General features: G+C 40.7%; 1 protein-coding gene across 7 annotated transcripts in view; it reads right to left on the bottom strand.

Moving 5' to 3' along the window:
- The window catches only part of ptprsa (protein tyrosine phosphatase receptor type Sa), a 231,936-nt gene that overhangs the window by 176,185 nt on the left and 43,573 nt on the right, over positions 1–12,178 (bottom strand). The window lies entirely within an intron of this gene.

Here is a 12,178-nt window from a genome sequence, read left to right as displayed (position 1 = left end):
CTAAGATGGCATTTGTTGTGCAGAAACATGAACTTTCACTTCTTAGATGTGAAGCTGGATTGGAGCTTGAAGGTAGACCCTTCTTAACCAAAAAAGCACAATGAGGCTAAATGGTTCCTGGAGTGTTTTTGAACATCCTAAACAATTTCCCCTCATCTAAGGATGACAGTCTTCTTCTAGACGTTCTGAATTACGCATACCTACAGTATGTACACTATGACTATGCTTAAAAGCTGCCAAACCAAACCAACTAATTTAAATGTGCTCTACCAACACTGCCAAGAGGAGTGGTCAAATATGCAAGGATGCCAAGAGTTTGTTGGTGTGATACCAATAGGGCCTAATCAAGGTGTGCCTTGCTAAGAGGCATTTAACCAAATACTGGGGGGGAATCCTAATTAATTTTAAACATGTGCATCCAATTTGTGTTTTTAAGGTCATTAAATCATGTACAATCTTTTAATTATTGGAAAAAGAAGTCCAAAGAAATCATTAAAAGTCCGAAGTTCCTATGGCATTTATATCCATGATGAGTGTATGTAACCTTCTGACCACAGCTATATTTATATGCCTACTTTGTCTCCCTGTCTTATTCATGTGTTTACCCAAAGTTTTGCCAGGGGGCCAGGTAGGGCATTAACAGGGAAAGAGAGGCACAAAGAAATACTTTTCTTTCTTATTCTCATTTAAAATGTCTAGCTTTTAATAAATAATTATCTGAATCTTACAACCAAAGTTTTTATATGATGTAAAATGTATAGAAACCACACATATACCAACAAGACTGTGTACATCACTGTCACAACAGTGTTTGTTATCATTGTTGTGAGGAGACCATAAATAGCATTTGCATTTTCTGTTGTACAGTTCATTTGCTGTTTTGTTTCAAAATAGCTGATAACTATTCGCTGACAGCTGCTGACAGCTGCTGACAGCTGCGAACAAATATAATTCTGTAAAGTTGTTTTATATAGTGTGTAACTGTTCATATAGAGCATTATTAAATTTATTGCTAATGCAATCATATGGCACATTGACTTCTGAGGAAATTTTAGACGGCGTTCATCATCAAAAAGGTTGCCGACCCCTGGAGTAGGCACTATGTGCCCAGAATAAACAGAGTCAACTAAAGAACAGGGCTTTTCAGCCTTGGGTTTTGACGTTAGAATCTCATTGCAAGTTGGTTAGTCCATTTCCGAAGTTTAACTAGTCAGACGTACCAAAAATGGGTACAATAAATATTAAAAGTGATGATTTTATTTTTTAAAAGTGATGAATCTATTTAAGTATTTGAAATATTTAATTTTTTTGTATTATGGCTTATCTGGCATATTATTTTTAATATATTTAAAATATCATGGACAGAGGATCATGGAGCAGGAACCAACATAGCTCCAATTACAGGGGACCTATTGAACATTCAAGTGTGAATGGAGTATATCAGAGTACATAAAAACTACGTCACTTATACTAGGTGTAATCAAAATCGTCTTTGAATGTCGCCCTTGATCTTCTCGTTTGTATCAAAATGGCAGCACTTCAATCTGAACATAATTTCGAGGGAGAAGTACGAGTCTTGGGAATCAATCTGGCAATTAAGGTATGTTGGGTGATTCTGTGGCCAAACCTCAGGTTCTTTGTGCCAAATATTCTTCTCAAAATGCCAAAGGACATTACAATGTAGCTTTAAACTGGGGGAAGCACATTTGTGTTTGTACTCAAGAACTGCAGTACGATTTTCATCCTTGGACACTGTGGACTAAAGTGCACTAAAAACTGCACATTGGTCTCTGGATCGCAGCTGTTCACCCAGCTCCCATTAACAGTAATGCTAAATAAAGTTGATTCTCTTTTTAGTTCCATGTTGAAATTGAAAGTGTGTATATACACATTTAATCAGAAGGTCCAGGGAGTATAAACACAGAAGCTATAATGGGACACTTTGAGAGGAAGAGTGGTAAAATTAACTTTAAATTAGATACGGCTTTTTTTCTGGGGTCTTGAAATGTTTTTTTGAAGTTTTAAAAGAATTTACCATTGTATGACAATTCATAGAAGTCATCATCACATACATACTTGCCTTTTTTTATTAGCTTGTTTTTAAACAAAATGTTGATTCTCAAATATGTTGTGCCAATTTCAGTCTGGTGTATTAAACAGGGGACACTTGACCGCAAATTCCAAGGCTTCTTTTGCCAGTCCATCCCCTGGTTGCTTTCTTCCTTATTGTCTCCCTGCTCCCTTTCGTTCATCTGTGTCACCCTTAAGGGTTGAGACACAATCACCTCTGATAGCAGCGGGCCATCGCTCACTCTGTCCCTGAAGGCGACAGCCCACTTACTGCCAGCTTGTGCTCAAATGGAAGACATTTCATCACCCTACTGAAAACACAATTAAAAACACGTGCACGTCCGGTCGGCCCTCGAGAGCCACCCTTTGTCATAAGTTTAGTTACACTGAGTCTGCCTCACCCTCTCAGATATTTACTTTCCCTGTGACTGAGTGTTTATCAGCTAGGTTGACAAGTGTGCTTTTTTTAGTGCACTTGAGGCGCTGGAAGAACAAGAGGAAGTGAACCAGTGCTCAGTGTTTAACGCTCTTCTTTCTGAGAGACATTTGTCGCCTTGTAGCTTCAACAGTTAGCTGATAAGTGACTCTCTAGGCTAGAATATTTTTCTTCTTCGCTGGAAGCCAAAATGGAGGACAGTGTGCAGGGTTTTTGGTGAAGGGTGATTTCCTCAATGCACACACATACTGTACACACAAACACACACAGAGCAAGCGGGAACAGAGGCAGACTGACGGCTATTAGAGAGCAACGATGCTTGCTCTTATCTCCCTCCACGATAGAGATCTACAAAGAGCTTGAGAGAGATTATGAATTCATTACCTTGATACACAAGTGAGCACTGCAATAGACAGGAGTTTGAGAATGGAGATAGGAGCTTGGTGGGTGCAGGGAGAAGAGAAGGAATGGGAGTGCAATGAATTACATGCTGCTAGCGGAAAATAAATCTGTCTGCTTTCTTTGCATTTTTAGGACAATTTTTTGCCTTGTTGCATTTGTTGATTCTCTAAAATGTGTTCCTCCCATGTGTGATCAGGCTTTATTACAGGTCTAGCTATATTTCTTTCCATTTGTGCATTTTACCCAGCTAACAACATTTTACCCCCAGATTTTATCCATCCATTTTTTTCTGCACAGAACTAAAGAAAAACAACTACATAAGTATCTGGATGAGATTCCCCAGAGCTCAGTATTGACATTAGGCTCCTTTCTGAAATTGATTGGTTTTGTTGTCATATGTGATGTTGAGTGTTTTCAGTTGCACTTCTGATGATTGCAGTTCACGGCTCAGATGTAGTTTTTGCACAGTCAGCTTGCATCGTGTCAAGTCTCTTGTGTTAAGTATCTAACTTTATAGTCTTGGGAGAAAGGACATCTCAAAAAACAACTTAAACAATAGTCTTTTTTGCTAACGTAACACATTTCAGTCAGTGTAACTATACAGAAATGTTTTCTGTGACCAGCCACACTGACCTATTCTTGCCTCTTTCCTTCCTTCAACTCTTGTGAAATTCTTTCAGATGGCTCACTTTCAATATGGCTTCCTCACTGTGTGTTTTCCCTCAAGCTCTGTTGAATTCGGCTGACGTTTGGATGCAGGTAACAAAGTCCAGTTAAATAAACCAAAGAAATTCAGAGAGAGTGAAATAAACAGGTACAAAGACATAAAAAGAGAAGTAAGTACGTAAGTTTTTTTTCCTCTTTGTCTTATGAATCTGGTAAAATTGACAAATGCTTTACGCGATGCCTGCTCGAACTGTAAATTTCAAGTTCCCTGCTAGACTGAGCAGACAGTTAACTGTGAATTTAGTTGAGCTGTGAATTAAGGTTGTGGCCAGACTAAATGCAGTACACAACCATGGATGAGACTCCCCGGATCCAATGTCAAAGTCCCGTCTGAAGAGATACTTGCAGATGTTATTCACCCTCTACTCATCATGTCCCATGATAGCATTACAGAAGCCAATAAGCTGATATATGCCACTTCAACAGTAATCCTAGAGACACGTGGGTATAAAATCAAGATTATATGCAGAGAGAATCCCCCATGGAGGAGAAACCTGGAAACCAAAATCAAGTCCAGAAGAGCATTAGTCGATTAACAGAGGTGCAGAAGGGCCTGGATGGATAAAAAGGACATCAACAAGTCCACCACTGAGTCTCTAAAAACACCCTTCACTGCTAGGCTGAAGAAAAGTAAAACCCAAGAGAACAGAAGGCTTGTTCTCCAAGGACCAGTGTTGGGGAGTAACGGAATACATATACCGCCGTTACGTATTTAGAATACAAAATATGAGTAACTGTATTCCGTTACAGTTACCGTTTAAAAAGGTGGTATTCAGAATACAGTTACTTTGTTGAAATAAATGGATTACACTGCGGTACTTTCCTGTTTCATTTTGTCGCGGGTCAGGACTGTTTGGGTTTTGTTTGACAGCTACGTTCTTTCGTTCCAGGCGGCAGCGTTACGGTTGCCATGGTTACAGGGCGACGCTCTCTCCCTCTTTCTGCGACTGTGTGTTTCCTGGGTGAGAGAGCGCCTTTTCGTTGTTGTTGTGCTAAGCTAACAGGCAGAATGCTACAAGCATAGCTCTAAAGAATGTAGCATCATTGGCAGTATAGTCCGTGCTGCAGGGAGAATGCACTGCCATACACGTTATGGGTCTGTGAGCGCGAGGAGGGAGAAAAAGGCGAGTGGAAAGGTACGAGTTGTCGTCGAGGAAAAACGGGAGCTGGAAACATGTAAATATAATAATAACCACTGCAGCCAAGAAGAGTGCCTGACGAGCCCAGTTGTAAGTAAGCTATTAAGACTCGACTGTACACCGTGTTCGTGTTTTCCTCCGAAAACAATAAGTTCCGTTGGAGCAGTCTTTCAACGCCTCTCTCTGTCTCTCGCAAGAAAAATTGACCCACACAACAAAGTAAAGCTATTTTTCGGCTATGAGCCGACAGGGACCCCGCCGTATTAGTCAGAGGTCCCTTTACTACAGTTCGGAGTCGCGGACCTTCAGTAATAGTAATAAATCACACAGCAATAGTACATTCACGTTGTTGTAAAAAGCACGATAATATATTAAGTAATCCAAAGTATTCAGAATACGTTACTGTCATTGAGTAACGTAACGGAATACGTTACAGAATACATTTTGGGGCATGTATTCTGTATTCTGTAACGGAATACATTTTAAAAGTAACCTTCCCAACACTGCCAAGGACCTATAAAAGATGTACTCCCAGCTGCAAATGCATAATGGCACAAGGACAGACCTACTCAGAGCTGATCAAAGCAATGAGAGCACACAGCAATAATCTATTGCTGTGTGATTTATTACTATTAGTGAAGGTTACTCGCCATACCAAGAGCAACTAGATTTTTAAATCTTAATATAAAATGAGTAACAGTAGGTTGACATTAGGTAAGGCTGCACTTTTTGCAGCAATCTCGTATAGAAAACGATTCCACGCATATATAAAACAGGTCCGCGGCTCCGAATCGTAGTAAAGGGACCTCTGGCTAATATGTCAGGTTCCGTGTCGGGCTCATAGCCAAAAACTAGCTTTACTTTGTTGTCTGGGTCTGCTTTGCTAGAGCGTTGAAAGACTGCTCCAACGGAACTTATTGTATCGGTGGAAAGCGCGAACACAGAGTACATTCGAGTCTTAATAGCTTACATACAACTGGGCTCGTCAGGCACTCTTTTTGGCTGCAGTGGTTATTATTATATTTACATGCTTCCAGCTCCCGTTTCTGCCCATGGACAGTTCGTGCTTTTCTACTCTCCTTTTTCTCCCTCCCTCGCTCACAGACACATAACGGGTATGGCAGTCCATTCTCCCTGCAGCACAGACTACACTGCCCATGAGGCTACATTCTTTGTAACACTCTTGCCTTCATATTAAATTCTTTTTAAAAAATATTTCTTCACGTCATTATGAGACGCGAGATTGAGACACAGGCATTAGAGCCTCTTAATGCGTGTTTTGTTTGGATTTCCAATGGCGTGAAATTACCAAAAATAGAGAGGGCATAACCGAACATATCAAACAGGAAAAGACTGCAGTATAATCCCTTTATTTCAACAAAGTAACTGTATTCTGAATACCACCTTTTTAAACGGTAACTGTAATGGAATACAGTTGCTCATATTTTGTATTTTAAATACGTAACGGCGGTACATGTATTCCGTTACTCCCCAACACTGGTGGTTGATTGAACAGTGCACCAAGATGCTTTGAATTGGCAACCTAACCTGAGCATAGACTGACTATGACTCAAGGTTGGTTTCCCTAATCTAAGAATCTTGGTGAGGAGCTGAAAAGCTCATGACTGACAAGCTGACACATAGATTCTGCAGTGCAGAATCTATCTTATACTCACTTCAAATAAGTATACAGACACAGATCTAGATCCAGGAGAAAAGTGACCATCAGCCATCTCCAATACATGGATGACATCAAGCTATGTGCCTGGAGTGAGCAAACATTGACTCACTGATCCACCTCACCAGGATACATAAAGAGGATACCGAGATGTAACTCAGACTGGATAAGTGGGAATGCATAGTTATGTGCTAAACAGTAAGAATATTGCAAGACACATTTGCTTACAAGCCATCAGATAGGGATCTGAAATAGCTATAATAATTATAGCTGAACATATGATGTGATAGAGTCCACTGATGTCAAGGCATAAAACCTCTTCACAGTGCACAGAGTATCCCACTCAAGTTCCGGCACCCTGAGACTCTACAAGCAATGAAAAGAGGGATGCAAAGGATAAGTGTGTGTTACAACTACAATCAAAGATGAAGCAAGGAGAATAGGTGAACTTATGAGAAAAATGCCAGATCCCTGGATGAAGTGTTATAAGAATTACATAGCCAGCTGAAGACAGATGATAATGGAATAGAAAATATCATGGAAGATATTGGTTCTATCTGCCAGTGTTAGCAGATGGGGGAAGAGGGTGGCATCAAGAAGATCTACCAGTGGTTAAGAACAGCTTGTGTGAAGGACAACATAGAGGCTCTGACCATGGCAGCACAAGAACCAATGTACTGCAGTCTACTACAGCCCACCTGATCCAAATTGTCGGCTTTGCAAAGATGCTTCTGACATGGGCCAGCAGGCAATGGCATGATGTAAGAGTCAAGCTTGGATTTTAAAAGTAAGAGGCAGTGGTGGTTGACAAGAAAAAGATAAAAGTTGTCCCAATTCTAGCAGATATTGTCATTAGAAAGAATGAGCGTGAGGAGCACCGCTGCATGGGATCTCTCCTGCTTCCTACTGCAGATTTAAGTTAACTGGCTGTAGGTGTCAATATGAGCGTGAATGGTTGTCTAATTCTGTGTGTTGACTCTGTAATGGACTAGTGACCTGTCCAATGTACTCCACCCTTCGCCTTATGATAGGTGGGATAATCTCCTGTCCCTGCTTCCCACCCTGAACTGAATATGTGGTTGAGGAAGCGGATGGACATATGTCACTAGCTTAGCAATAAACTTAAGGAATTGAGAATGTGATTTCTGGTAACAGTCATCTGTCTTATGTCTGTGGCATGTTTAGTGTTTTTGTGCTGGCATACACAAGTACCTTTAATAATATAGCCCATATACATCTCAAAACACATCTTTGATTGTTTAAAGGAAGGCCTTGCAGAGAGAACCCATTTGATAATTTATGTTGTATGTAGGCATACTTTTAATGAAGTAATATATCATTACTCTGTGTATGTGTAGTTCACTGGGTATATTTCATTTGTATCTATACTGAATGATATTTTTGTGTGCTGTGTTTGCATGTGCCTTTCAGTATGCACCACTGTACAGAGGGTACTGTATTTGACTGCTTTTAATGCTTTCAGGTCACAGTGCATGTGTGTACCTTTCAGGGAGTGTTTGTGTATAAGTGTGTGTGTATTTCTAAACCGCAGAGAGGCGGGTAAAGCCATAGAGGCCAGTAGTGATGAGTGATGCCAGAGGTGGTTTTCTACCAACCTCTCCGCTGGCTTGCTGGCTCTCTAATGGCCTTCTCAGTGGGCTTACTGACCGACTTGGTGGCTCTCAGTGGCTGTGTCTTCCTTATTTGGTAGTGGAAGGTGGGGGATGGCAGTGGCAGGGTGGTGGATGGGAGAGCAGTGGTACTCTGTTTACATGCAGGGGCAGAAGGTCAGAGTGCCAGAGTGCTATGGACCAAACGCAAATAACTTTAAGACAGTAAGTGAGCAGGCAAGTCATTGCTTCACGGTAGCGACTGGATGAATCAGAGCAGAGTGTGTGCGCATGCATGCACGTGTCAGAGTATTTGAGAGGGAAAGGGTGGATAAGAGTAAACACTTTAGTGAGGGAGGCCTGAGAAAAAAAGGTTTTACTACAGGTAATTTCCACTCATATGGACACACTGTTCTCTCTTTCCCCTCTCTTGCTCTCAGGCCCGGACAATTGAGAGGAGTCAGTAGAAAGGAAATTAAAGGCAACCATCCTTATAGTTTTACTCTTGTCCGCTTGACTGCTTGCATGCCTGCCTGCTTGCTTGCCTGCATTCCCTGGGCAATGTTTATGCTGTGCCCTGCCTAGGACAGAATAGATTCGCCCACACAGCACTGTGCTCTCAACCAGAACCTAAGTAGGTCTGGCAAGTCCGAGCCATAGTCCCATTCACTTGCACTCCTCTGGATTAGGCTCTATATCCTGGGGCAACAGTGCAATGACTGCATTAATAGACCTAGATAGCATCTCTCCATCCCCACCCTAAATTGTATATCCATTTTCTTTGTTTCATATCAGCAGGTTGTTTGTTCTCTTCCATCAGCTTCGTTTAAGTTTTGTTACACAGTTTGGCAAATCACGAGAGACACTTAAGTTTTGAGTGCGTATAGATTCAAAGCCACGGGGGACGTATGAAATGCTGCATAATTATGAAGCCAAACTCAGCATAACAGGTTGCCAGAACTTGTGACAGAGCTGATGATTGAGCGATGAAAGAAATTAAGCTTAACGAGTTTCAGAGAGGACCTTTATTAAAATGCACCACACTGCATAGTTTCACATCATCACTCTGAGGAGAGAATATATAGTAAAACATCCTTCATTTCCAAATACCATGAAATTACACGTGCTAGCATAATCAGATTCATTGCCTAAAAAACTCGAGGTCAATTTACATTTCTTTAAATGCCGCAACAAATAACTGGGTGTATAGCGTGCATAATTGAATGATGCTAATTCATCACTGCATTTTTTGGTCCACTCTTTATGATGTATATTAGGGTTGTTGCTAGTACAGTAATTGTGTAGTAAAAGCACTGCTGTGAAGAGGATGGTGGCAGAAGGGCACATTATCCAGCCTGTCAGACTACCAGTGCCACGCTACGGATAACACTGCTCTGAGAGAACACAGTGCCTCTTGACGCCAGCTGTAAAGATTAGCAGAGCTTTGTTTAATTGTGCCGCTAACATCCTAGGAGCCACTTAAGAGCTACTGCTCTCTTTTCCTTCGAAACTGTCTTTAAAGCTCAGCCAACAGTTGCTGTTGTCTGCTCATTCAGGTGCAAAGGCCTTATGGATTTGTCCAATTCAGGTACACTTAGAGGAGCTCACATCTCCCTCCTGCTGAGGAAGGCAACTGAATCGGCAACGCAGCCAAGCCATTACCGAAACACTTAAAACAGTGAACTGAAATAGATGTCAAAAATTAAACGAAAGACGCCGCATCCAATTTGGGCAAATAGCTGCTGTTGATCATGCAGTTTTAGCCAAAGTGGCCCCACTGGTGGCCCACAGTGCCCGTCTTTGTTCAAATGAAATCAAACTGAAGTGTTTTGCAGCTGTGAAAACAAATAGCTATTTTGTCCAGTTAGATGCTTACTAGGCAAAATAAAATGGCTTTTCATTTTTAAGGCCATTTTCCCTGGAGGCTTAAAAATGAGATTTGGTTTATGAAAGACTTGAAGCACGTCAATCACTGCATTGTCCTGGTTTCTCACAGCATCATAAACCTTTCACAATTACTTTGTAAACATGTATCCAGGCCCATCGTGTGCTTATACTGTTGAAGTGTGAAACACATTATATATAGCACTAACAAGACAAAAGACTAAAAGGACTGTAATCAGTAGTAAAAATAGTCTAATTTTAGTTAATAAAATCTAAAACATCTTAGTTTCATAACTGAATTTTCACTTTTGGGATTTCTCTGCAATTTAAGGTGTTATTTTTAGTTATGACAAGGGTAATAGGAAAAGTGTAGTGTCCTTGTACTCAGCAGTGTCATAACTGAAAAGCTCACAACAGTAAATGAATTGTCAAATCATTTCCAAACTGTGAACAGAGCTGCTCTCCTCTGAACATCCTATTCCCCCAAATTTATATTAGCATGGCTACCTGTCACTGCAGCTGTCCGTGGAAGAGGAGCAACTCATTCAGAAGATGATTTATTTACTCATTCAAAAAAAAAAAAAAATCACATAAGAAATATTGTATTATTTCTTTAGTGAACACTTTCCAAACATCAATACTGGAATCGACTCAGTCCTTCTGGTACCAACCAGTTCATGGGAGCAAAACAAAACATTTCAGACTGAAAGTAATGATGAGATTAGACCTGTTTTACTGGACAATGTAACAGTTGCTGATTTCTTTTCGTATTTAGCTGCTGCTTGTTTTTTTCCAGCTTTCTTTCATTGATGCTCCCAATCTTTTAAATCGATTTTAAGTAATCAATAATAATAACGCCAACACAGAAAGGTCAGCAATTTGATTGGACTTAGTTTTTGACTCATGCCTTCATTTAGCCACATAGATGCATGGTTGATGCAGGAAGCTGAAACATGAGGAAGACCATTAGATCAATGCAATTTTCAACTAACTACTAATTCACAGAGGACATGTTTTAAAATACAGTTTTTTGTTTTGCTGATTGTCAAATGGCACAGTCAGTGGATCTAACGTCGATACACACTGTTGTCGCGCTCTCAGTTTTCAGCTTGTTGAGCCCACAGTGGGGGATCCAGATGTGCCATCTTGCCTCCAGAACCTTTTCTGCAGTCGAACGAAGCAGGGCAGCGAGACTTCACTCTCATCGTGGTTTAGTATACCAAATACAGCTGTTAATGAGGCTGGTGGCCTCTGGCAGCAAGGTGACAAGAAGCAGGGGTCCCTGTGCATATGACGAGGGTTATGTCTGGGCTTGCATGTGCTCTGACACCCATTTGTTCATATTCATTCACAGTTTCTGCATGTCTTCTGCTCTGCCAGCAGCACTAATAATCAGGCGATGATATGGAAATAAGAATGTGGTGTGCAGTGTATGTAATGTCTGTGGAGTCACCTACATTTGATCTATCAACTTGAAATTAAACTATTCCCTGACTGGAGCAATAGAGATGAGGGAGTTTCATAACTAAGCTGGGGGACTTTTTAAATTTTTTCCTACTGCTGCAATATTTGAATGGATAATATGAACATCTTGAGACATAGGGTGGTGGATCGTGTACAGTTAGAATTCAATAAATGGTGATATTACACCCCAAGAGCAGTATGTAAAAACAGCCTAATGTTCAGCCTTTTAAAATATACTGTAACCGTTTGTAAGAAAGTCCTCTGAATTTGTTAAAATTGGGGAAAAAACGGTCTGCGGCCTGCAGCTGAGATGTGGAAAGACCGACTTATTAATGACTCTAACTACCACTTTGCTTAGTGTGCTGTTGTTGTTGTTTTTCTCAGCCACTCTGTGTATTTGCTAAATGTGCTATCACAATATTCCTAATTTCCTTCAAAGACATCTTGTAACAAGAATACAGAAAATTATGCAATTAGAATTAAATGCAGGCGTTACCTTTAATTAAAGGGGATGAAATCTATAATCACGAGGAAACTCTGTACAGTAGGAACATAAGTTTCACTGAAAAATGCATGCAGAAACCATTTCAGATGAATTCTGCAGCAAAGTGGAGCAGTGAATGAGCCTGTAAATAAACCCCATTCAGGAGGGTACATTACATGTCTAAATTGATGCGCAATAGCTTCCAGATCTGAAAGTCACCAGCGCCGTTCGCTGAATGAAAAGAACTGCAGAAGTAGAGAAGAAGCTCCTCAGTGCCAGTCTGCA

Source organism: Mchenga conophoros, linkage group LG15 (genome assembly GCF_057382185.1).
Source record: "Mchenga conophoros isolate Kocher_MC1m ecotype Shallow Benthic linkage group LG15, M_conophoros_male_GT1.1, whole genome shotgun sequence".
In the NCBI taxonomy this organism is placed as follows: Eukaryota; Metazoa; Chordata; class Actinopteri; order Cichliformes; family Cichlidae; genus Mchenga; species Mchenga conophoros.
The sequence above is the reverse complement of the archived record's forward strand: the minus strand, read 5'-3'. Positions and strand labels throughout refer to the sequence as shown.